The sequence below is a fragment of the Rhinolophus hipposideros genome (genome assembly GCF_964194185.1).
Source record: "Rhinolophus hipposideros genome assembly, chromosome: 1".
Taxonomy (NCBI): Eukaryota; Metazoa; Chordata; class Mammalia; order Chiroptera; family Rhinolophidae; genus Rhinolophus; species Rhinolophus hipposideros.
This window is the reverse complement of record NC_138047.1, coordinates 65,782,787-65,810,278: the sequence shown is the minus strand read 5'-3', so window position 1 is coordinate 65,810,278 and position 27,492 is coordinate 65,782,787. Positions and strand designations below refer to the sequence as shown.

Genomic DNA, 27,492 nt, shown 5'->3' with positions numbered 1-27,492 from the left:
GAAGACATCTGTCCTTAGTGTGACAATAAAAATTACACTATAACCACCTCTGTGGTTATAAAACAACAAACATGTTGTTTTAGAAGGGGCCAACTGCAGGGATGACCACCCAGCACATTTGTCACAACATTCCCTCCATCACCCAAATGAACGTGGATAATTGATTGCAACACCCTCTGCCTCGGGGCCAAGGTACAGTTTTAGAATCCTTCTTAACCCACCTTCAGGGAGTGGCTATCCATTGACTAGAGCTGGCATGAAAGAAGAAACATAGAAAATGTGGTCGCTTGGCCACCAGCATGAGCATCAGCGGTGAGCTTAGTGGAAATGCAGATCCTCAGGCCACCCCACACCTTCTGAATCCGAATCTGCATTTTGACAAGATCCATGCGTGTGTGCTGTGTACTAGTTGGAGTCGTTTGAATCCCAGCTGTGCAAGTTACTATTGTGTCACCTCGAGCAAAGTGTCTAAATCACCCAAGCCTGTTTTCTTCTCATCAATAAAATGGAGAACACTGGCTTCATTGGGTTGTTTTGAGAATTAGAGAGGCTGCGTATAAGGCAGTTTGCACAGTGCCTGCCAACAAATACTCGGTTAATAATAGTTCTTTTCATTGTATCGTGCTGCACCGTCTACAGTGGCTAACCATACTACACATCCATTCAGGATTGCTGGAGCCACTCGGCAGGAAAGATTGCCAAAGCCATCCATGCCCACGGAAGGGAGGTGGTGGTGGCGATTTGGGGAGGGGTACAGGAACACCGCCAGCCATGCCACCCCCAAATACACAGTATACTGTTCATTTTGCAACACGTATTAAGCGTCAGGTAGCCTTCTGGATTTCAGATCTTCACCGTACATGGTTTTATTAGAAACCGTCTGCTAGAGTCTAGACATAGCCATGGAGTCTGATGCCCTGTAGGAGGGAGAAAGGACCAAAATTCCTGCTGAGACGCTCTCGGCCCCAGCCCTCTACCTTAATTCCCTTCCTAACTTTCCGTCGCTGCCGGTTTCCTCGCAGCAGAACAGTAACCTGCCAGCCCCTGCCGAGCTACCCCCCGCTGGCGCGCGGCAGCCTCCGGGCATCCCCTGCCCCCCGGACGGAGAAGGCTGGGCTGGGGGGCGGTGGGGGCGGAGCTCGGTGTCCTGCTGCTACGGCTGTGGCTGCCGCCGCTGCCTGCGAAGCGAAGCTGCCTCCCCTTGCGTGGATGCTCAGGCCCCACAGCTCTGCCCTGCGTGGACAGATGCGCGCACCCGGGCCTGACAGATGAGCAGCCCCACACCTGAAATCCCACCTCCGTTTGGCTCGGTGCCCAGCGGCCCCGGCTGCAGTCCCGCGGTGGGGGCGGCCCCGCGGTCTCCGCCCGGCTTCAGCGCGCCGCCTCTGCTCTTTGCATAGTAATTTCGGTTCCTGCGAGCACCCAGCTCGCTCCCGGAACAGGTCTGAAAAGGACCGCCGCTCCCGAGCACACCGAAGCCATCCGTGTGGCGCCGAAAGCCGCTGGCGGGGATATGCGACGGGGAGCCCCCGCCACAGCGCAGGCAGTGCCCCCGCCGCTCTGGGGAGAGCCGGGAGACAGCAGGTAGGCGACCCGCAGCCCCGGGAGAAGACTCCCCGGGAGCCACCTCTGCCCAGCGTCCAACCCCGGGGGACCCGAGCAGAGGCGTGTTTGGTACTGATGGGGAATGGGTTCGGTCCCACATTTTGTCTGGTGACCCTTCGCCTGTTGCTCTTGTCTCCATTCCATCCTGTGCTCCAGGAGGGACTGTCTTTCTCGCAGATGATAAATTTCTCTGCAAGGTCATTGCTCCCTTAGGCTCTGGCTTTGAAGGTAAATGAGAGAAGACACTTAGGTACTTGTTCCTGGGTGGGGGGGGGGGGATTTGTAATCAATGAGGTCTGCACACTATGAATATCTCAATAGGTGTGTGTGTGTCAATACTACCCTGGCATGTTTGTCATTTTTCTGAATATTCCCCTTAAGGTCAAAACACTATAGTTATATACAATATATATGCGTTCATGTGTGTATATACAAACATATATTTAATATATATCATATAGATTGTATATATTGTATGATTTATATAATATATGTGTGTGTGTGTATATATATATATATATATATATATGTGTGTGTATATATCCACATATATATATGTAGTCTTTCTTGAGATAGGCAGTGAGAGAAGAAGAAGGGCTAGAGGTTGATAAGGGGAAATCACTGTAGAAACCTGTTCAGTATCTAGAGGTGAACTTTGGAACCAGATTAAATCAGGGTCAATACTAGAGGCTATATATATAAATGGTTCTTTGGAGATGAATTTTAGAAAATATCTGAAGATTACCGTCAACCGATACACACAACAGATCTTCATGCTATCCATGCAGATCTAAAAGATAAAGATAAAATGTAAGACGCAACAGTGGACAGTGAAAGGGAAAAAATAGAGGGGTACCTAGACACTGGAAAGTGAATTTTGGATGGTGGCAAGACAGCAAATCTTTGTTTAAAGGGCCTTCTGGATGGGCATTGGGAGAAATCTCTGCTTGGAGTGGAGGCAGTTCAAGGTTAAGATGATCTGAATGACCAGAAAACAGCAAAGGCGGTGGGGCTGTAGCAACGGTTTGGAGGGGGAGGGTAGAACAGGAGCTCTGAGAGTCACCAAGAAGAAAACACCTTTTATTAAGATATCTTCTTCTTAAAGCAATACCTTGGATATACTCTATCTAAATATTTTTCACAACACATTTGTTAAAGATCTATTGGTCCATGTTTGCATTTTGTTTTTGCAAGGAATCTGGGTCATGGTGGGACTGGAAGAAACTGAAGTGTTTACAACACCAGGAAGATTTGGAGAGAGAGTTGATTAAGGCTTAGCTTCATGAAATATTTACACATCCCTTGCGTGGGCTTTTGTTTGCTCTTGTTGGTGCTGCTGCACATTTTACTTTGATAATGATTTGAGTGTACTTCTCCCAAATATGCTTATTTTCCAGTTATAAACTATTCTTTCTTTTCCATTGTGTTCTCCATTGGCCTGCCCTGAGTAACAATTGTGAGAATAAAGATACATGAGTCACAGCATAAAGAAGAAAATCTTCTCTGTTGCTATCTGCAAACGGCAGGACTTTGCATTAATGCATGTTCTTTTGGATTAGAATCACAAAGAACTTTTGTCAAGTTTGTGTGTGTATTTAGTGGGGAGAATAGGTTGTGGATTTATAAACAGAAAAAAAAAGTAGTAATTGCCCTTGCAAATCTAAATGTCATATCATTGGAATTTATTTTGGAAACAGTACAGAGGAAGTCATGGAGATCTATGGAGAGTGTGTTGTGGTATGGTGAGTCTTCACCTAATCACTAACTAGACTTTAATGAAAATGATGAGGACAAAAATCTTAAGTGCATAGCTTAGTATGGGAAGTAGAGGTCTGAAGCATAACACAAATCAAACCAGTCTCAATTAGAGATAGGGGTGGGTTCCAACAAGCTGTTTTTAAAATGTGGACTCGTTTTGATTGCCTCAGTACACTTGCCCAATACACTTAATTATTTGTCCCTGCAACATTTCCTTGACTGTGCCTCAAATATACTTGAAAGAATATATGACCTATCCTTCACTGTATGAATTTCCAGTCACAAAATCTGTAGCTTAGGGGAAGCACTGAAATATTGGTCATAGAATCTCAAAATCATAAAACATTGGCCTCAGGGAGTCAAGACATGCAATTCCAGTACCAGCTCACTCTTGAGCTTTTTCAGTGGCAGCTGTTTCTACCCTTTATGCACTCATTCATTGATCCATTCATGCATTCAATGTACATTTATCCTGAACTAAACATGGTACTAGACTGTGGAACTGAAAAGTGAACAAGACACAGTCTCAGCCTGCAAAACTTGGGAGACGGGGAGAAACAGCTAGTTAAGTGCAATGCCAAGGTGAGCACACAGTGTTAGAGAGGCCAAGTTGTGGAGGTGGAGAGGACAAGGTCAGCTCCCAGGGACCTGAAGGAAGACAGAAACTAGTCTGGTAAAGAGGACAGAGAATGACAGTCCTGGTACCGTCATTCTTTGTAAGTTGGTACCGTGACCCAATATACAAAGTCCCAAGAACAAGTAAGTAGCTCGAGGTGATTGAAAAACTGTGAATAGGTAAAGATGGACAGATGGGGGTAGAGAAGGAAGTGGATCCATCCTCAGACTGAAGTCCAGAAGAGCCGTTAACTCATCTGGTCAGTCAACTATTTGATCCAGAGAAGTTAAGGAAATGCATTCATATTGAGGCTCTATGTTGTTCACTTTACCCAAGTTTATATGCTTCAAATATCTAGAAGTCATATTTACCTTAATTTATAATAGCCTGTTTAAAAGAGAGATATGTTCTTGAGAAAGTCATAATTATCTGTGCCTCAATATCTTCATGTATGAAATGTCTACCTACCACCTACTTTGCATATTGTGAAAATACAAGAGAATGAGGGAATGGAGATTTGGCTTTTACAGAGATGAGTTTTATAGAAATGCAGGGAATCTTATTTTTATGACCACAGTACTCAGGACAAAAGGATGAAAAATACTGTCTATTCTAACCCATTTCATTGTCCCAGATGACTCCAAAAGAGAAACTGACTGAATAAAAAAGTAACTCAGGAACATGGGCTAAAGAGAGACCAAAAAGCCACATACAATTTAAAATTATTTTTCAATGAAGGAAATAAATACAGCAGTTCTACAGTATTCAAGAAGTGCCTTTCTAGAACTGGTTGTAACCCATGTGAAATCAGTTTACTGTGCATGAAATCATTTTATTTTCGAAAAATAGAGTAAAACAGAACAGAAGGGTAAATAAGTATTGTTCATTGAACTTTTTAATTAAATGTATATTTATATGTAAGTACACACTGGACTATGATCTAAAAACATATCTTATTATGCATCATGTTCTCCCAAATCTGAAAGTTACTGCTTTAAGTGATACAAAGAAGAGAGACTTTCAGTTTGCAAGGCCCCAAGAGTCAACGAGGAGATTGTATACACAAGCATTTACGTAAAATTCTGAATAGCAGAATTGCCTGGAGAAAGGCAAAACATTATGACTTACCAGGAAATTCGTGGCAGGAAATTCATGGTCGTACAGTTAGAGGAGAGGGAGATCCTTGGGTACTGAATTAAACTAGACAGGCTTCAAAGAGCAGGTGGAACCTGAGCTAGTTTATGAAAAATGGATCCATGTGGGTCGTCAGTGAAGCTGATGACACAGAGGGAGGAGGTAAAGAATGAGGTGGTGTAATAGGCTTATTTAAGAATCATTTAGAAAAAGTGAAAATGAACATCAAGCTGTGGAAAGAGAATTGCAGGAGAATTTCTGTTTAGATGAAAATATCACTCAGGAGTTGCTATTTATTTTATATCTAAGATGTCTTTTCCTCATATGGCTACTTTAAGAATATCTGGACAGAATGGCCATAACGTCATCAACCTGTCATTTCCTGCCATCTTTTTATTTCTTTTGCAATAATTTCCAGGCTAGGCCTTGTTTCAATTGAATGTCATGGTTGAACTATTAAAATTACATAATACACCACCTTGTAGCATGAGTATTTCATTTCTCAAAACACAAGTACAATCTTTAGCACAGGGGGCAAGGGTGATCAGGTGAGTGTAGTTGAGCAAATCCTTTCATTCTCTTAAGCAAGTGTCCTTTCTTGAGTCCCTCATAGGTGCAAAGTGCTGTGCTAAAAGACTGTGCCCAGACCCCCAAAAGGAAGGGCAGAATCGGCTCGATTTTCTCTTCCGGATGCCCTGTGATTTGTCCATCATGTTAGTTAAATACAAACAGTCCCCAACTGAGGATGGTTTGACTTAACGATTTTTCGACTTTCCGATGGTGCAACAGCCAGATGCATTCAGTAGAAACTGTACTTCGAATTTTGAATTTTGGTCTTTTCCCGGGTTAGCAAAATGCGGAAGAACGCTCTGGTGATGCTGGACAGCGGCAACGAGTGGCGGCTCTCAGTCAGCCCCACAGACATGAGGGTAAACAACTGAGAGTCTACACTCTATTCAGTGTTAGAGGATTTTCCCCCACTGTAGGCTAATGTGTTATGAGCATGTCTAAGGTGGACTTGGCTAAGCTATGATATTCGGTGGGTTAGGTGTGTTAAATGCATTTTCAACTTGCGACATTTTCAACTTAACAATGGGTTTATCTGGATGTGACTCCGCCTTAAGTCCAGGAGCATCTGTATTTAAATATATTTGTATCACTTTTAGGAATTAATATCCGAGTATTTTGCTATAGCCTAATAGTTATCTTGAGGAGATAAAAATCAGAGAACAAAGTCTTTACTTGTGTTTCTGAAAACCTTTTTGGGGCTTCTTTCAGCTCTTACTGTCTTTGTCCTGGAATAAAACAATGTTATGATATTGATATCCTTTAACAGAAAGCTGTACCTTTAACCAGAAGAATAGTGCCAATTAAAATAGAGACTCATGTGCTTGAATAAGTTGATTTGGAGTTCAGTCAAATATGGAAATTCACTTTTTTATAAAGATGTCCTGGACTCCTATTTTCATCATCCTTCTCCACATCAGAATGTTTAGATTAGTGATAATCTAAGTTTTTTGCATAAGAGTCAAGACTGGAATAATAAAAACATCTAGTGAATGCATTTGAATGGAAAAGACATTTATTGAATTTCATGGGGAAAAATGTGTATACCCTTTCAATTTAGATTACTTATTGTCTTGAACGCCAGGGAGAAAATTTTTCACAGCTTTTTAGATGGGTATATTGGAGTTGGCAACACAGTAACAACTTTGTAATTTTTCATGTCTGTAATTAGATTGTTGACTTTATTTTGAACCTAGCAACGTAATTTGGGGCCTGAATTATTATTGCCAAGCAATAATAACTGACCCTTAGCTGGAAGGTTAAATGCTATAACCTGTTGACTCTGAGTACAAATCTGGAAAGTAAGGCTTAGAAATCTATATTTTACAATGGTCCCAAAAGGATTCCAATAGCCAGGAGTGGACATCACTGCCTTTATTTACAAGGAGATAAAATTGTTACAGATGAGTCCCAGACAAGTTAATTAACTTGTCCTAAATCATTGTTAGAGCAGGGGCTAAAATGCACACCTCCTCTTGGTGGATTCTCAGCTAAGGGGCGAAGAGCAGCGCCTAAAGAGAGGTCTCCTGAGTGAGGAGGGGCAGGGACTCAAAATGCTCATGCAGCCCGTCCTCCAAAATTTTGAGTCAATGCAGTGAGTCTTTCTAAATGACAATGCAGTAATCTCTGTCCCCAGGGTCTGATGTGGCAGAAAAATTGTGGGGATCATCTGTGTGATCTGAGGCAAGGCACTTTCTTGGCTTCACACACCAGATTCAATTTAAAAATAATAATTATTCGACCCCACACCCCGTGAATACCCAAGCCACCCCCAGGAAGATTGCTTTAGTCAGTCAGTAGTCATAGCCTGTGACGCTTGCAGAACCAAGCAAACCCTGAAAAGAACCTCAAGCCTACGGAGTGAAAATCTATAGTCGCGGGCCCCTCCATGGTCCACAGTGCTGTTGCTAATTCAGTAACGGACAGCTGGACAGAGAGCTCCAGAGCTCTTTTAAAAAAATTACATTTGCATCTACTGATTTCTGGAGGAAAAGGAGTTGCAGAGAATCTTTTTTTAATCCTGAATTACAAATGGTCTGGCAAAGGGGGAGATCTAGTTTAGGCAGAATCATCAACGTGTTTTATGTGGGTGGATTCTTGATTCTTTTTTCAGGATATTGATTTCTAAATAGCCTAAAATTAGAATAACCACATTGTGATGATGAGACACTCTTTCTTATAATGTACAACTTTGGGTAAATTAAATGCTTCGGGGAGTTCAGTGTTTGTGGTCACTATATTTTCTGAGGAATCAGAGCATCTTTTTTCTTTCAATTATTGTCGACCATTTTTCTAAAATGTAATAGTGTGTGCCTATGTGTCTGCCTTAATAAGTATAGTATGGCAAAGAGCATCAGGATTCTGAATTTCGTGTTGCTTTTGGGATTTCACTCTGAATTATGACTGTGTGGTACAGGGCTACTGAATATAATGTAGACATTTTAAATTATTTTCTTGTTTACTATAATATGAACATGCTTTCTCATGATAGACTTTTAAAAAAATGTGTTGTTCAAAAATACAAAAGTTATTTGATTCATTGTGGGTTCCACTTTGTTGACTTTGGTCTTTGCCTGTGCCATTACATTCTTTTGAAATGCTCATTTCTTCATCCTAAATCAGTCTTTTAAACCCTCCAAACAGGGTTTAAAGCTCGGTTACTTCAGCAACTTCTCCATGATTCTTACTGTTTCTAACTACTATTTTATACATGGCATGAATTTTACTTTACATTTAGTTGTGTTGGTCTCTGAGCATGTCTTTGTTTGATTCCTATGAATTATTTCTCCTTGAAAACTGCAGGTAAAAATGAAGCAAGGAGAATATTTGTGTTAGTAAGAATTTTAATCAGACCTGAAGTTAATAAATGGATGTACATTTCCCCTGCATCCTTGAATGAGTAAAAATTGCTTGTGACAAATGGATGTGGAGGATTCATCTTGTTTTCACACGGAACATGTTCTGAAAGCAATCAGAGAGCAGAAATCTGTCAACGTCTAGGTCAGGGACTAAGCTCTGATTAAGCGAGTGAAAATGCTTGGACAACCTCCTTTCTTGGGGGATGATTTCTTGTCTACACATATAGATTCTCAGAGTAGAAGAATGCTTTGCCATGAGCATCTCAGAGACCTGGTGCACTTCACTTCACTTAACCTGCCCAGAACTCAAGTTTGAGGATGTAGGTACCAGATCAGAAATTGGAAACTGGCAGTCTATGGGCACAGCAGGAAGGTCATATTTTATTTGGCCTGCAGGTATTTATTTTTAATTAAGCCAATAGTTAAAAACCAGATGATCTATTACAAAAAAAGAAAAAAGAAAGAAAGAAACATCAACCCACATTCTCTAGGCTGGAGCTGCATAACAGTGTTTGCCACCTCTTTATTACACTGCAGTCTCCACTACTCCCTATTGCTCTCTGACGTTGAGGCTTCATATAAGTCCCTTATCCTCCACAGCTGCACTTATTTGTGCTAGCTACCTGAAACCCACAGGTACTGAGTCGGTAAAGCCTGGACTAGCTGTTTTCTCAGTAACATAGAGCTCTAACATGCTCTGACTGTACTCATGAAATTAATGTAACTGTATAAAGACTTTATTACACTGAATGTAGTTAACTCCCATAAACGATAGTGAGCGTCTAAAAAGTTTCCATCTTCAAAATATGTAGATTCTATGAAAGCTAATGAATACAGACGGAGTTGACCAGGTCTGTTAGTAAAATTATAGTGGAAATTTATTTGTTTGATTACTTGCTTTTTACATATGTGGTAACATATGGCCAAAAAAAAAAAAACAACAATGTTAACAATAATTTATTCTTTAACTTGACCAATGACTACAATTTTGCGTTGGATTGCCTTGTGAATTTTTAAATGCACCATATCTTTATCTTATGTACAACTCTTTAGGTATACACCAAACTTACAATAAACAGCCTCTTAAAAGCCCCGGAGCACATCTCAGTGTTCATGCAATGCTGCCTTCTATTTGGTAGGCCTGGCAGTTGAGAATAAACTGTCAGAAGTAGTATTGATGCATATCCCGTTTGTGGCTGTGTCTGTACACCTGAGAAACGGTCGTCAACCGATGGCAATTGGCTACGCTTTCGACCCATTGCTGAAGCTAGTCAGATCACTGCAGAGCACAGTTGGGCCACTTAATAGTGTGGAACTGCTCCGCAAATGTGGTTAGAAATGAGGTGACTGTTTCAGGGCTGATTTATTCGTGTGGTAAATCAAGACAAATAGCCCTTTGGAGACAACAAGATGGAAAACTCAGGTACATCTCTAAAGTGGAGAAAACTCTTAACAGTAACAGCTCTCTGAACTCTCCCATTCTCTCTCAACTTCTGCTGCCACTTTCCTGCCTCACGCACACTTCGCTATATTCCACCCCCACCTCATGCCTCCTACTTTACTTCTAAAAACATCCTCGCATTTAATTATTAATCCGAAAGTGTCGGTGCTTCAACATCTTCACTCCAGGGAGGTGGTGAGAATAGTGTCAGTGAAGGCCAACAGAGGACACAGTGCTACATATTCTCTGTGCTTTCTTTAGAGAGAATACATTTCCTTGTAGAATGATGTCCCAGTCTTTTAAGTATTAGATGCCGTATCACCGGAAAGGTATTGATAATATGCAAAAGCCCATAGACATTAAAATTCTTCAGGGATAAAGTTAATTTTTCTTAGTGAATTTAAATCACATAAATGTAGTTACACTGAAACTTTGATGCTCTCTTATGAAGAAACTGTTCTCCTGTGTCCCTGGTGGTTTTCTGATGTCTAACATTGTAATGATGGGTTTTTAAAAGATCATCCCTCTGGGGTTTGTGGCTTTTGAGTCGTGAGTCTAAGTCTCAGGAAGAATGATCAAAGTTTTAATAACCTGAGCTGGATTGGATTGAGAGTACATCAGTACTTCTGCTTTGTAAATCAAGGAAAAGCATTCCTTAAACCGAAAATAGGGATTTATTTAGGAGACTGTATTTATTTCACAGACTGTGAAAGGGGGTTGGCAGAAGGCCCTGACATAGGAAGACAGATGCTTGGATAGTTTAATACATTTGTACTTGAGTACTTGATATATATGTCAGACTCTGTGCTATATGCTAGGGATTTAAAGTTGAATAAAACTATTTGAGAGTCTGAACTCTCAATAATTCCCAGGCACTGGACTACATAAACTTATTAATAAATATGGCTCAGCAAAGTTAGAGTGGGCTCTTTTACTGGTTTGGATCTTGGGAATTCCCCAACCAGCCTAATGAACCAGGCTCCTTTCTCTGTCCCAACCAGGCCGCCCCTGTACCTCTCTCTTCCTTCCTGGAGGCCCTAGCAATTCAGCTTAATTTCCGTTCCTTTTCACAGCTTCACCACCTGCTCACCACACCTGGGTCCCTTTCTTCCTAGCCAGGCCACCTTGAAAATGACAGGAGTCTTTTCCATACTATTCTTTCTTAATGTCATTAAAAATAAAAAAAGGACACCTTTTCTACTTTATTTTTCTACTTTATGCTGATAAAAACAACTAAGAAACAGAGGGTAGCAAAAGTGACCAAGATGGGGCAAATAATAGATTAAGAAATCTTCTCAGTTTCTGCTGGTGGCTAGTCCATATAAGCTAGGAAATTTCCTCCTCCTAAGTATAGCACAACCTCAGTATACCTTTTCATCCCCCCCCCTGCTTTTTTTCTATTCAAGAAAACATCTACAAATGTAAGTGAGATGAATGAGAGTAACGTTATTATAGAAATTACTTTATTAAGATTAGAATAACTGACATTACAGAAAACTGCTCTAAATTATTCTTTTAATAAATTATTTGCTGTCATTGGTACTTTGTCATTGCTCATAAATGTTTGTGACACAGGAGTGTATTTTGAGATGGCTTATAGGCCACTCTTTTAGATTATTGCTTTGACCCTGAGGGATCACCTCCACCCTGGAGGGATAATCTTGAATCCGATCATTATTGGGTAATGTACCCATTTCAAAATACTGAGAATATCTGGCTGTTTTCATAGCTGCTAAGTGACATACCCCATGCTCTCATGCTACCTTTTCTTTCTAAGGTGGTTCTTATCACTTTTCCCTGGTCTTCCTCTCCAGGATTAGAAGGCTGGAAGTTCAAGTGGTAATTCATGTCTCTGGAATACCTGGTGAATGATTGCATCTCTGTGTATGTATCCCAACTACGAGGTGAACTTCCTTGCCTTGCTACCCAGCAGGTAGTGGCACAGAGGAAATAAGAGAACACGAGGGTACCTAGACTACAGAACTAATGCTGACAAGTGGAAAAGAACAAAAGGTACACAAATATATGGGGGAAAGGAAATAAAGCAAAGTAAAGGGGGAACGAGATACTAAAGGAGCTGGTCAAGGCACTTTGCTATCTTGATTATAGGGCATAAGAGACCCCTAATACATTTCTCTGTATCCATCTCCCTGCCACTGAAAGGAAATGGGTGATGGAGAGACCACAGATCTATAGAGTTAATAAGCTCCAACTCTTTCAAAACTTCGTTCTTTAGGTTTCTCTGCCAGTGGCATCCAACTAAAATCATTTCTCATATAAACAAATCTATGAGGTTTGTACTATCATTTTCTCCATTTTAGAAATCAGGAAACAGAGTAAATAACTTGCTTAAGGTTCCATAGATAGTAGTCGTCTGAGCTGTGTGCAAACTGAGAGATGGCCAACTTTGAAGGCCATGTGCTTCACTTCCCTGCTCTGCTACACTACAGTACTATTTAATACTATGAACACTAAGTCAAAATATGAGGAATAGGCAGGATTTTAAAGACTGATTTCTCCTGTCTTGGATTTCATATTAGGTTGCTTAAAAATCAAATGTGAAAGCTTCTAAATCAGTGATAAGTCATTTTTTAAACAAACAGGGTGAGTTCAAAGACAAACAACTTAAGTTAAAACTTTAACTTATTGTACAGGCAGTGAAATTGAAAAACAAAACTTTTTATCAAAATATCCAGACGACACATATGGTCAGCAAACAAGATTTGTTTCTCAAGAGAAAAAAAACAAATACATATCACAGAGTCACATGTACACACACGAGCGTATACACACATATAACGAGAAAAACCAGGCATGTGTCTGTGTTTAGCCCTACCTGTGGACTTTGGACTTAGAAACTATTTATAGAACTAGTGTTTCCGCGATTGATGTTTTAATCATAGACATTCATTTACTTATGAAAGTTGAGCAGTTCCTGATTGTAGCTTGCAGTTATGTGTCCTAGTTACAAATTGAAGGCTTAAAAAAAAGGTAATCTATGTACAGGAGACCAATTTGACTCACGTTCCTTCTTAAAACTACATTTCTAATAAACTAATGGTACTTGACAGGAGGACAGACATACATATCTCTGTCCGTTTTGAAAATGAATATCCACAGATTATTTTTAAAGCCATGACTTCTGCTTTGATTTTTCTTTTTTTTTTTTTTTTTTTTTTTTTTAGTTCCTCAATAAGCATTGATTCTAGTTCAAAAAAAAAAATGACACAAGTCACTTACAGGCATTAGTCTTGTTACTGGACTCCTGTCGTCAATCGGAAATGTCTATACCACTTTGTTTTGTTTCAAAATTCGAGCGCTTTGTTCTAGGGGGTGGTATAGTGGAATGTATTGCTTTTCAAAAGTGCAGGAGATTCACATCAGTGGATTGTGAGATGATTTTAGATAGGATATAGATTTACTTTTTAAGTCATGAATTTATTTTACTATAACATTAAGAATAAATTAATAGTATATTTTTAAGTATGCTAGATTAAAAATATATTACTGGCACACCAAACCTGATTTTCAGATATCATTTCCTAAGACTAGGCTAATATTTTCAACTAGTGTGCGAGTTATAGTCAATTGAATAAAAAATATTAAGTACAAAATAGTGTAGATAAGAAGCACATAAGGCACAAATCATGAAAGAGGTACACAAATGTGACAGTCTGTGAAAGTGGTACATGAAATTATGTCATTGCCCCAGGCACCTCAGGTTCTCTAGAAATAAGAAGGTTGGTTCAGAAATCCCTAAGATCAATACTAGCTCTAAAGCTCATCGTTTTTTTTTAAGAGTGATGCATTTTTTTCCTTCAGTCGTGGGCCTGTTTTCTGAATTTTAGTTTTCTTCAGCCTTTTCTGAAACTTAGAGGGTACTTCTTATCTCCCCCTCTTCATCACTGCCAAGCATTCAAGCATTCATTCATTTACGCGTGTACTTATGAAACAAACATCATATGGTGAACTTAAATACTAGGTAATAGGGGCATGCAAGAAAGATTACAGAGTTCTGTACCTCTGACTTCTGTGTGAATGAATATACATGTCTGTGTTTCCCATTGAAGTTAAGCCCTTGAAAGCCCTGGACTTCTGCCATAATCTTTTCTTTGTACTTCCTGAACGACTAAGAGATCTTCAATGGAAAGTCCCTTCATTGATAAAAACACATTTTCAAGGCTCATATTACAAATTTAAAACATGTGTTGTGCAAATCCTGAATGGGATTATACATGAGAATGGACAAAGAGGTTTCTGTGTTTCATAGCTAGAAAGGTCTAATTCTTGGGTAGTTTTGAATACAAAGAGAAAAAATATTAGTACTTTCATGACTTTTGAGTAGAGGATAATGCATCTTTGGTCAGTTAGAAATTTTAACAGGTCTGGGTCAAATGGTGAATTTTAACACTTATCAGGTGTTTCTTTTGTTGTATGTTTTTTTTTGCATGCATGCATGTGTGTTACATTGAGGAATTGAATGTCACTGGTGTTTATTGTTTTTCTATATAATTTACCCCCAAACAAGTGTTTAAGGTGTAACTATTATTATGACTATTTTTTCTTGGGAACTTGTCCTTGAGAAACATGGCTAAAATGTTGTAAAGCATCTAACTGTGGTGAGTGTAAATTGTCACAAGCATTTGTGTAATGTCTACAGAGCTGTTTTATGCTTGCCAGCAATTCATAAGATTTTTCTATGCTAGTGGAAAGGATATAGCTGTGGTTTCCTGCTGGAGTTTCTATATAATAGTGAGAAAAGCATCAGAGGATACAGTTGGTTGTGGTTGTTTGCTCATACACTGCTGCTCTTTTCTTTTTTGTAAAAAACAGGAAGCTGAAATTTGTTCTTTACTTAGTTCAATTGATGTTTAAAAAGGGCACATCTGCGTTCTACTCTGGGAGGATGTAAAGATGAAAAGATGTATCCCTGCCTTTAAAGACCATAAAGTCTTAATATTAAGAAACATTGAAGAGGATGAAGAACTCATGGCATTATTGATCTACTTTCAGTGTACATACATTGTGATAAAAATTGATTAAGAGAAATTGTTTTCAAATTTTTAATGTTTATGGTTAATCATGAGTAAATGTAATTTTCCAAGTGTCATATTAAAACATATTTTGAAGAAAGAACTAGTTAGCTCAGGTGGTTTTTAACTCTGGTAATTGCACCAAAGTTAAATTGCTTTGTTAGTTTTTTCTCCGTTCTCTGATTATGAGAAAATTCCCAATCCTTCCAGCCCAGAAAATTTCCAATCCCTCCAGCCCAGTTGTTTTGAGGAGAATTGGGCAAAAGAGCATATATTCTAAGTCCCTTTCTCAAAAACAATGTAAAATAGAATGACATACTTGGGCTTAATAAATCAGTACTATTTCATATGATACTATCATAATTATTTTTTTTTAAAAAAAGGAAGCCATGCACAAAAAGAATATTTGTAACAAAGTACATATTCTGAATATAAAAGATGTAATGGAAGCCAGATCCAGTTTGGAAAACAGAACCACTGTGGTAATATGGAATATGAATTTATTATAAGTTTTAAACCTTACGCAATGTGGGGGCTTATAAAGAAATCTGTGGGAAGCAGTTGCTTTTATATCTGGTGTTGGGCCTGAAATCATCATAGGGTAGCAGATTAGGCAATTGGGAAGAAACGCTGGATGTGAAGTGGAGCTGAGCAAGGACAGATTGGAACCTTCAAGACAAACCGGAACCTGTGTTGCACCCCTATCTCCTCCAACCTCAGTGACCTGGGAGAACTATAGAATGAGCTGGCACTATTCATTGAAAAACTGTTCATGTGCCTGCCCAGAAGCTGGAGACGAGGCTGTGGTGGGAGATGAAGGACCACAGCCTGACTGCCACCTAACATCACCAAGGTGAGCTGACAAATCAGCACACAGCACTTGTTGAACCACACTGTCCTTCCGAGCATAGTAACACTACTGCTTAACTTCTGCCTTCGAAATCTCACATAAATTTCCCTTGTAGCTAACTGTAATGAAGAACCATCTAGGGAAGGGAATTCTGGAAATAGATTTCCATTTAAGCTAAACCGACACTTAGTACAAAACAACCACAGAAACTAGCCAATAGATAGAGAAATGTCTAAGGTCAGAAAGTCCCTTGGTTTTTATTTCTGCAAGAACTCTGCTGAAAGACTCAGAATCTATTCAGCTTATCAATTATGTTTAAGACGTTTGCACCTATAGATTTATACAAATTTTCTTCTATACACAACTATAAGTTGTTGGTTTACGTTCATTCAAAAACTAAAGTTTCGGGAGTATCTACAAAAAAGTTCCAAGATTCATGTCATTTAAGCCACTGAGCACATCTATTCAAAATATATATCATCTTGCAATATAAAAGTTAATGAGATTAACTCTGCACATGGCTGGGTGATGTAACGATGAATATATTTTCTGCCACAATAGATTCCAAACTCCATTTTTAGATTTCCGTAGGTGCTACAGAAGATTTGTATAATATAATGTTAGAGAAAATCAAAAGCTTAGTTAGAAAAAAGCTGCCTTCCCATTGTTACTTTTTTGTTTTGAGACTCTTTGACTTGTAGGGATGTAGGCAGTGGTGCTGTATGAATCGGTCAGCTTACCAGTGGTCGAAGTATTCAATCAGTTACGATAGTCAGAATTCCTGCAATGAATGAGTGGTTGGTCAACAGAGCTTGTGAGGTTCAGCCCATTTTCGAGATTCTTTGAGTCTTTATCAGTGACTCTCAACCTCTTTTTTGGCCCCACCTCACTGGATATATGATTTTTACAGGTGGGTCCTTAATTCCAACATTTTCTCTCTCACCCAAAAAGCACATGTAAGACAAGTAAGTGGCCCAAAACTTTGAATTAAAAAATGGTCAGAGAAAATAGACATTTTTGAAAGACATACATGAGAAGGTGCCCAACATCTCTAATCATCAGGGAAATGAAAATCAAAACCACACTGACATATCAGCTCACACCTGTCAGAGTGGCTATTATCAAAAATGTAAGAGATAACAAGTGTTGGCAAGGACATGGAGAAAAGGGAAACCTGGTGCTCTCTTGGTAGGAATATAAATTGGTGCAGCTACTATGGAAAAAGTATGGAACTACTACATAATGTAGCAATTCTACTTCTGGGCGTTAATCCAAAGGAAACAAAAACATTAACTCAAAAAGATATCTGCATTCCTATGTTCATTACCTCATTATTTACAATAGCCGTATATGGAAGCAACCTAAGTGTCCATCAAAGTATGAAGGGATAAAGAAAATCCCAGGGATAAACACACACACACACAAAGTGGAATATTAATCAGCCATAAAAAAGAAGGAAGTTTTGTCATTTGCAACAACAGAGTTGGACCTTGAGTGCATTATGCTAAGAGAAATCAGTCAGATAGGGAAAGACAAATACCACATGATCTCATTTGCATGTGGAATCTAAAACAAACAAACAAACAAACAAACTCACAGATTGGTGGTTATCAGAGGAGTGGAGGGTGCAAAATGGGTGAAGGGGGTTAAAAGATACAAACTTCCATCTATAAAATAATTAAATCCTGGAAATATAGTGTATACAGCACTGTGACTAAAGTTAATAATACTGTATTAAGTATTTAAAAGTTGCTAACAGGGTAGTTCTTAAAAATCCTCAACTCAAAAAAATAAAATAAAATTGTAACTATGTAGGATGATAGAGGTTACCTAGACTTATTGTGATTATTTCACAATCTATTGTAACTACCAAATCGTGTCATACACCTGAAACTAATATAATGTTATATGTCTATAGCTCAATAAAAAAATGAAAATTATTGATCTAATTTGTAAAATAAATAAATTATAATCTCTTACTTAAATACTAGTAAGAAAAATCTGATGTTTCATATAAGGACAAGAAATCTGTTACTCAAATATTTGAGTAACATAATTTTTAATTCTCCCTTTGGTAAAGCAAGAAAACAGAAATCTTAGATAAATAGCCACAAAAGCAAATTAAAATGGAAATATCTTTAAAAAGGGAGGAAGGTACATAGTTTTATTGAAATTCCTTTGATATACAACTGATAAAATTAGTAATACTGTATTATATTTTGGTTGCATTTTAGTGTGTCATTGTGTTGATCTAATCTGATCATATAGTAGCATTTACTCAAGTAGCATGTATTATTTGCCTATTGCAAATTGCTGTGGTTGTGATGGGGTGGCAGTGCTTTACATATTCAAAGACGGCTAAGATTGTTTCCTTACCTGCGAGAAAATCGGTAACCTAATAGGAGAGATAATATGAAGTTCCAAGTGAAGAAAAAGTGTGGGCTTAATGTGAAAATGGAAATATTGTGGTTTAAAAAAGATGAAGTTTAAAAATTCTATCCCACACTATACATCTATATGTCAAAGACAAAAAGTAGCAATAATTTAAAAAAAAACAACCTGACAATACCAAGTGTTGGCAAGGATGTGAAGCAACTGGAAGTCTCACATGTTGTTAGTGGGAATACAAAATGGTACAACTGCTATGGAAAATATTTTGGTGATTTCTTATAAAGTAAAATATTCACTTAGCATGTGTCCTGGCAATTCCTATCCTATTTACCTAAGTGAAATAAAAACCTACAGTACACAAAAACCTATATGTAGTTGCTTTATTCATAATCGCCAAAAATAGGAAATTCTCTAGATGTCCCTCAGCTAGGGAATGAATAAACAAACAATGGCATGTTTGTGCATGAAATACTACCAAGTAATAAAAAGGGACAAATTATTGATACACACAGCAACAGAGATGAATCTCATATATATTGTACTAAATTTGAAAAAGCCAGCCAGAAACAACTATGTACTTTTATATTTCTGTGAGATTCTGGAAAAGCAAAACTAGGGCTAGAAAAGAGATGACTAATTACAAGTTTGCAAGAGTATGACTACGGAATAGTCAAAGGGAATTTGTTTGGGGGCAGTTACTGTTCTGTAACTTTGATTATGCTGATGGTACAGCATACATATACAACTACGCTTTGTCAAAACTCATACCACAGTATACATAAAGGAGTAAATATAACTGTACGTAAATTTTCTTAATTCTTAAAAAAAAAAAATCAACCTAGACAAGACTCATGGTCCAGAGTTTAGCATCCTCCTGGTTCTGGGGTCAGAAAAGCAGGCCATATGGAGAAGATGCTAATCTTATTCCATGTTTATTGACACAGAAAAAATGTACAGACTGAACAGATTTATGTCCAGATGTCCAGAAACCTTGGGTTAATTTTGATCTCAAAATTTTCTTTAAATGGATGGAGGCAAGTGTCAGGGGACCCTGGATATCAGTTGACAATTATGTTCCGTTCAATGATGTTATGTTAAGCGTCTGGTGGGTGTGCATAAGAATAGTGTGTACTCACTGTGTCCTTTACTGTCTGTGTGTGAATGGGGCATGTCACTTTCTCCCTAATCTCATATTCACAGACTGTGAAAGCAATTTTTTATTCCAGTATTATTTATTGAGGTTTTATTATAAGAGAGATGCAGTACTATGTACCATGAGGGCTAAATATTGAGCTAGTTATAGTCTCTATCAAAAATGGAGTTTACAACCTAGGTTGAGAAATAAGACATGCGACTCAATAACTATAATTCAATCAGATTATGATAAATCCTACCATAGACATTTTCTCACTGTCGTTTGCCTGCTGAGAGGAAGTCATCACTTTCTGCCCAGAGTATCAGGCAAGACTTATTTTGCGGAGAGTGTGGCATTTGTCCTGAACTTGAAGAATCCAGTAGATCCTTAGTTCTTTGAGAAATGGGTCCTTTCTGTCTTATTCACTAGTTTTCCCCCAAAGATAGCCCAGTCCCTGATATTGGGCTATACATTAATGTTTTGGAATTAATTAATGAAAGAAAGAAAAGACAGGTGGCATTTTCAAAGGCAGAGAGGAATGCTAGCAAATGTTTGAAAAACAGCATGTTTGGGAAACTGAGGGTAGTACAATTTAACTGGCATATCGGGGTGCTGTGGGAAGCAGTGTTCCAAAACTATGTTGAAATCAAACTTAAGGGGCTCTTCAGTGGCAGGTTAACTAGTGTGAACATTTTTCAGTATAGGAAGGAAGCCACGGGAAGCTTTTGAGCTGAGAGTGATATGATCATATCTGTGTTTTAAAACAATGTCAGTTTGACAGTGATTATGAAACAGTGCCTATTAGTGATTATATAAGCTGTGTTGGAGCAGAGTAGAGAGACTGTGCCTGAAGCACTGTGCCTGCTGAGGCATGCCTTGGAGAGTGCCTTCTCCAAGTGTTGGAATAACAGGAGTCAGAGGCCCTAGGATCAAGTCCTAATTCTGCTTCTAAACTGTGGGACAAATCACCTCATTTTCCAAAGCCTTGATCTTCATTTCTATGAGGTTAATGTGGAAATGATAAGAAATGATGTCTGTGGGAGCTTGGTATATTTTAAAGAGCTATGCATTTGTGAGAGGTATTGTTATTTGAGTCCCTGTGACTGGGGAGAAATAAGTTGCAGATATTTCTGGCAGATATGTGACAGGAATTGGTGACGGTGTGATTATCAGGAGCAAGGGAGCCGAAGCTGTAAAAATGATTCCAGGATTTTAAGTCAGACTTGACTGGGAGAATGTTGGTGCCATTAATAGAAATGGATGTGTCAGGAGGGAAAGTTTGTTTGGGCAGAATGATGTCAAATCCTGGACTGGACACTCAGTGTGGGATATTGGCACGCTATGCAGATCAGATATCTGACCCAGAGTTATGAAATGGATGAGGGCAGGGATGTGGAGAGAAGGGGATGCCTGGACTTATAACCATTAGATCAGCACCATTAGATAATGTAAAAATGTGAAAGAGATTTCCAAGGCCAGGAAAGGAGGGAACTGAAGAGAATTCCTGGTAAAACCCATATTTTGGGGTCAGAAAAGGAATGAATTTGATCTAAGACTACAAACGGATCATCCAAAAGAAGAAAGAAAAGCCAACAAAAGACAGTCAGGGAGAGACTATCAATGGTGGAAACCATGCCAGGCATTTGAGGTGGAAAAGGAATAAAATTCAGTTTTCTTCATGTTAAAATTGAGGAAATAATACCTCCTTGCAGTGTTGTTGAGGAGAGTAAGTAAGAGAGAGTACTTGTGCAATATTTTATACATAGTAGGCTTAAAAATAAGAGCTCTTATTAGTATTGTTACTGGAAATTAATTCTCATTTGCAATATCCTTTAGGAATTCTTAAAAAATGTAACTCAGACCTTGTAAGTTTTGTACGTGTGTGATGTTGCTTTTTTAAAAGGTAAATCATGGACTAAATTTGCTGCCTAATAACATCTCCTGACCTTTAAAGGGTAAAATGTATTTCCACCCAAGCTTTAGAAGATTTCCATACTGTCTGTTCTGACAAGAGCTTATTGTTTTTCAGTAACTCTCATGAGGGTTCCCTGCATGGAAAAACAGATTTTTCCCATCTGGGCCAAAGTTAAATCATAGTTAGGTATATGGGATAAGAACTTGTTCATCTGCTTCCCTTGGCCCTCAATGTGGAATGTGTCATTTACATGGAGGTAATGCTAAATTCCAGTCATGAAGGCAACAATGAACACTTGGTTGACCAGAAAATCATTAGTTGAGGCAAAAAATGTAAAAGAATATGTGTTTATATACATACTTTTTCATTATCTTATGACTAAATGACAAAGATAACATAGACCGACCATCAAATTTATTCGTGTCGTGTTGATTATTTTTAAAATTTATATCTAAGAGGATGAGCATCTCTGTGTTGATTTGTGTAACAATCAGTTTGCTTTTCAAAAAAAGAGGAAAAGGAAGAAGAAAAATCCTCTCTTCTAGGATCTCATCTTGTGTCTCATCTCATATTCTCAAATTGGCCACCTTGAAAATTTTTGAAAAATAAGGAAACAGTGAAAAAGCAGAAAAGACTCAGGGACATCTGCAGTTACTCTGGAGGAGACTGCCTAAGAAAAGAAGCAGGGTTTCTGATCTTTAAGGACCCTCGTGACTCTGAAATTTAATGGCACATTATTCCTTGTGTTTAAATGATTAATGAAAAATTGTGGAACTCCCAAGGAAACTGATGAAACTTTTTTTTTCCCTCATCACTTGATATGTTTGCCAACTCAACACTGAAACCTGGGCAAATTTTCTTCTATATTTGTAGTACTAAGTGAAAATCAAGATTATTATGGAATCAGCAAGTATAATCCATGATTTATCTTTTTGAAAAAGCAACATCACACACATACAACACTTACAAGGTCTGGGTTACATTTTAGATCTTTCTGAACTTTAGAATTTATTATGATTTTCCTAATATTTAAAACACAAACAAACACATTTCTTCTCTTTCATTCCACATTTTAGTTAATGGAGTCATTCATTTCTCACTCATTTCAAGGTATAGAACTTTGAAATCATTTCTGCAATAAAATTCAATTCCTTAACCTGTCATTGAAGTTTATTCACCATAGACTTGGGCCTATAGCCATGCTCCCTAATGAGTATCCCAACCCATACCCCATTCACACCCCATTCCTAGCTCTCTTCCTTCATATAATTTCCTGACTCTGAATCTTTACTTGGGCTCTCCCCTCTGCCCCAAAAGCTCAGCTTTTGAAACCCAACTCAGATCTTTACCTTACACTAGAAAATAGCACACAGCCCAACTTGGTCACTTTAGATGTATTAACTGTAGCAGATTAAGCTCTAATAACATATATCCCAAAATTTCAGTGGCTTAAGGAAATAAAACTATATGTATATATTTTTAAAAACCTATACCAGCATCTCCAAAAAGCTTTTAAGGTCACCCTGGTGTTAATTCACATTTGCTCTCTTTGCAGAGCACTTGCCTCTACATATCTAGTGTGAGTGTTATTTTCAGGGGTATATCGTCCCTAAAATGTTTGATTTTGGAATGCATTAACCAGTTTTTATTTACCTTTATATACCTCTGTATAGTCCCCACAGAAGTTAGCACAGTGTCAAATGCATAGGAATTCTTAGTAAATGTTTATTGAATTTCAGTTCAATTTTCCATTGAGTTCAGTACTGAATTAAAAAAAAAATTAATAATTTGCTTTGTAAGTATTTTTGTGGTACTACCTTCCAAATCTTTGTGAGATTAACAGTTGTGTGTGTGTTTGTGTGTTTCTTGTATCTAAGGCATTTATAGTGTTTAATGTAATGAGAGAAAGCACATATTTTCCCTGTCAGTACTTGGTTAACTTTTTGTCTTTGAGAGTTTTTGTTTCCTAATCATTCCAAAAGTCAAGAAGCTCCTGAAATAGGTTGGTACAAAAGTAATTGCGGTCTAAAAAGTTAAAAATACCTGCAAAAACCGCAATTACTTTTGCACCAACCTAATAATGGCAAGGATTAAAACAAAAATAGGAAATTAATGTATAAGAGGAGCTATACATAGGAAATGGAAATACATTGAAACTGGAGTCCCATTTTTAAAACATGAAGGAAAGAAGACAAAAGAACAATGGTATTTTTTCGTAAGCTTTCTGAATATAAGGTGGATCCTTAGATAAATAGAAAGTTTATCCGATGTGATAAAGATCGAATATAGGAAAGCACCAGTAAAAGGTGAATTGGCTGAAAGGGAAATATCAGAGCTGCTCTGAAGCACGCCCCAGAGAGACAACAAGGAATCAAAGTTGAGTACAAGGTTTTGGGGGTCATCATTGTATGGTGGTTAAAATGAGCATCACCCAATGATACTCAAGCATCGTGTCTTTTAAACTTTTATGAATATATGTATATGTATATGTACACATACATGAGGAAAACATATTCCTTCTATTTAAAAAAAAAATAGTATGATTGAGCAACCTCTATAAAAAAAGAAAATGTCCAAAAGTCTACTACTGTCACTAATAGCGCTGCTGTTGCTGCTGCTACTAACTCTGTGTGCCAGGTTCTCTTCTAAGAGCTCACAACAACCGTGTTGTAGATGCTATTTTCATCCCTGTGTCACAAGTGGTATAAGCCTTAGGCACCAAGGAGTTAAGTAATTTACCTAAGGCCGCACAGCTCCTAAGTGGTAAATTGGGTTTCAGTCCCAATCTGATCCCAGAAGCACCATGTTAATACAGCCTCTCACACAGAGAAGTGTTTCCAGAAGGTAAGGGACAGTAATTCTGAAGGACTAGTAGTTCTCTAATGTGTAGTTTACAGTCTCCTGCTTGTGCTGTTTCCCTTGCCTTGAGTGGCCTCCTTCCATCCACCCTTTCTTTCACAAAGGTAACTCTTCATCCTTCCGGTCTCGGCCTAGGGGTCATCCTGCTCTGCAAAGCTTTCCAGAACCCTCCTAGGTGCGTGGGGTCCCTTACCTCACAGATTTCTGTGCTACCCTATGAATACATCCATCATAGCATTTACCATAGCATCTGTTTACGTTTCTGCCTCATCTTGAAACCTCAGATGCTCCCGCTATCTCATCTTTCACATTCCGTCCGTCGTGGTGCACAGATGATTTGACCTCTTCATTATTTCTAGATTCATCCCTCCCTCCCTATTCCTGCACTAGTTCTCACAGTACCTTCTACAATAGCCTTCTGAACGATACCTCTGCCTCCTGTCTCCACACACCTGCCCCATCAAGGGACTGTCCCTGACCTGGGATAAAGTCAGCCTAGGCCCAGCAGAGTCTCACTTTGTGGCTCCTTTTAGCCCCCTCTCTTGACAGATGGCTTCTTGGTACCATCAGCCTTGCACCTGGAGCTCTTTCAATGCTTAACTACTTACTGTTCTAACCCCACCCCACCCTCAACCACTCCTCCCAACAGGTTGTCTCTCATGTCTGTTCACACGTTGTTGTTCATTTGCACCTCAGATGCCCTCTCCTACCCAGGCAAACTCTTGTTTGATCTTTAAGGCAGCCTTGCTGTCACTTACATTCAGAGGACTTGGGTGGTCCTCTCTTAGACACATCAACAGTGTGCTCTCATAACACCCCGTGGCTCACTCTCTCAAGGGACTCATTACCTTACATTCCAATCATCCCTTTATAATTCTGCCTTCCCACCTACACAGAAATATCCTGAAAGTGAGGACTGGTATATCCTCCATTATATTCTCAGTGTCTGGGACATAGCAACTCCTCAATATATATTTGATGAGTGAATTAATGAGTTAATATACATATTAAAATGTCACATATATAAATACATGTAAACAACATTATTCCCACTTTTCAAGCCTGATGCTTTACTATCTCTCCTTCCCCCTCACTCCTCATTCAACTTGGACCTGTTCCCAAAGCCCACCTTGCATGTACTATGATTTGTGTGATTACTTACGCACTGTTTCTGATGCTTTTTCCTTCCCAGTATAACAGCAGATCGCCACTGGTTCCCGAGGAAGTCTTCCCAGACTGCACACCTTGGAATGTGTTACTGTGTTACTGTTGAAATCTCTGGCACTGAAATTGTCTTTCTTCCCAGCAGATGTCAGACCCTGAGGGCAGAAATCCAGTCTTGCTCATCTTTGTATCTCTCTAGAAACTACCATAGGCTCAGCACTACTGTGTTTCCCCAAAAATAAGACTGATTCTTATATTAAGATTTGGTCCAAAAGATGCATTAGGGCTTATGTTCAGGGGATGTCCTCTTGAAAAACCATGCTAGGGCTTATTTTCTGGTTAGGTCTTATTTTCAAGGAAACATGGTAGTATATGTTTAACAATTTGGGATAGCTTTTTAAAAAAAAGTACTATGTTTCATGTTTAATATTCAGGCCCTTTGATTAGCTGTGTAAGAGTTGAGTGAATAAGGAAAATAATGACGGTGTAGGCCCTGCTTTAATCTCATCTCATAGCCTTGAGGTAAACAGGTTTTGCAAGCAAAATGCTAAAGTTCTTAGCTAGCTTTGTTAATTTAATAACAGGTGGTCTTCTTAGGCCTGAACATATGTGGATTATGTTCTTATCACTATTAGAAAAAAATACCCTCCATTACCATCTGAGGGTAATATAATTGCATGTGTGGCAAATAATCAGATTAATGAATTCTTAAAAGTAAACAAGTCCAGCTTGTTATAGCTTTATTGGGCAAATTTCCGCAGATTTGTGAGCTCTTGAATGTAAACTTTGAGACTGATTCATAATTCCCATAACAGTGTGGGAACAGCCCACTAAGCCACTTCAGGACACAAGGAGGTCATTTTCAGTGAGTAAAGTACCAATACTTCTGACATGTGAGTTCTCAGGCTAGCATTCTACCCACTTAGTTAGGATTGATCCTTTCTGAATGAACTCTTATAAACCTGTGGGTTGATCCCAATAAAGGATACAGACCACTAAAGCAAATTAGAGATCACAACTGCTCAATGGTCCAGCTAGTAAGGCGGACGTGATGGAAACGTTCCTGGCTTCCATTTATTTTATTGTTTACAAAGTATATTTTATTACTTAAATATGCATCTGATATTTATTTTTTATAAGCTGCTAGTCAAATCAGTAAAAAATGCAAAGCAAGCAATTCATGATTTGAGATAGCATGGACCCAATTCTCATCATTGCTGGTGAACAAAATTAACTTCAGTAATAGAAACAGCTCTTCTTTTATGTTAAAGTAATTTTGTTGGCAATGCATTGCCAGTTATTGGTCTCATGTGAGATCACATTTTTCCCATTAACTTATATCCACTCTACCTGATAATTTTCAATATTTCTTTTGAAGGAAATAAAAAACAATCACATTTGTTTTGAGGTGTGTTAACATTCACTAAATGTTAACTGTATATCGTTTTTGTTTGTTTTTCTTGCCATTTTCATGCAAGGTATTGGGGCTGCCAGGTAAGCACCTTCTCTGCTGTCTTGGAACTTACTGTCTAACAAAGGAAAAACAAAGAAAGAAAAATAAAACCAATAATGGCAGCATAGCAAATATTGCATTATAATAGAGATAGGCATAGAGGCAGCAGGAGAGGCATCTAAATCAGGGGTTGGGAAAGGCTTAGGGGTGAGAAAGCACAAGTCTTCCCAGAAAAGGAGATACTGAGCTGAATTGAAGTTAGCAAGGAATTAGACGAAGGGTATATTAGTTTCCTAGATCTGTCATAACAAAATACCACAAACTGGGTGACTTAATACAAGAATTTATTCTCTCACTGTTCTGTAGGATGAAAAACTGAGATCAAGGTGTTAGAAGGATTGGTCTCCTTCCAGTGTCTCTGAGGGAGAATCTAGCCCATGTCCCTCTCCTAGCTTGTGATGGTGGCCAGCACCCTTGGTGTTTCTTAGTTTGTAGATGCACCACTCCAATCTTTGCTTGTCTTCGCAGGACTTTTTCCCCTGTGTCTGTGTCTATGTCCAAATTTCCTTCTTCTTGTGGCACCAGTCATATTGGATTTCGAGCCCACCCTAACCTCATATGACCTCATCTTCACTTGATTATATCTACAAAGACCCTATTTGCAGTTAAAGTCACAGTCACAGGTTCGGTGTGGACCTGAATTTTAGGGAACA

The 27,492-nt window shown here is 38.6% G+C and overlaps 1 protein-coding gene across 1 annotated transcript in view; it reads left to right on the top strand.

The window, feature by feature from the left end:
- The first annotated feature begins 1,242 nt into the window (after window positions 1–1,242).
- Window positions 1,243–27,492, top strand: part of GPRIN3 (GPRIN family member 3) — a 66,195-nt gene continuing 39,945 nt past the window's right edge. Inside the window, exon 1 of the mRNA XM_081071003.1 lies at window positions 1,243–1,584. The gene's annotated coding sequence lies outside the window, so the exon portion shown is untranslated. The remainder of the gene's footprint in view (window positions 1,585–27,492) is intronic.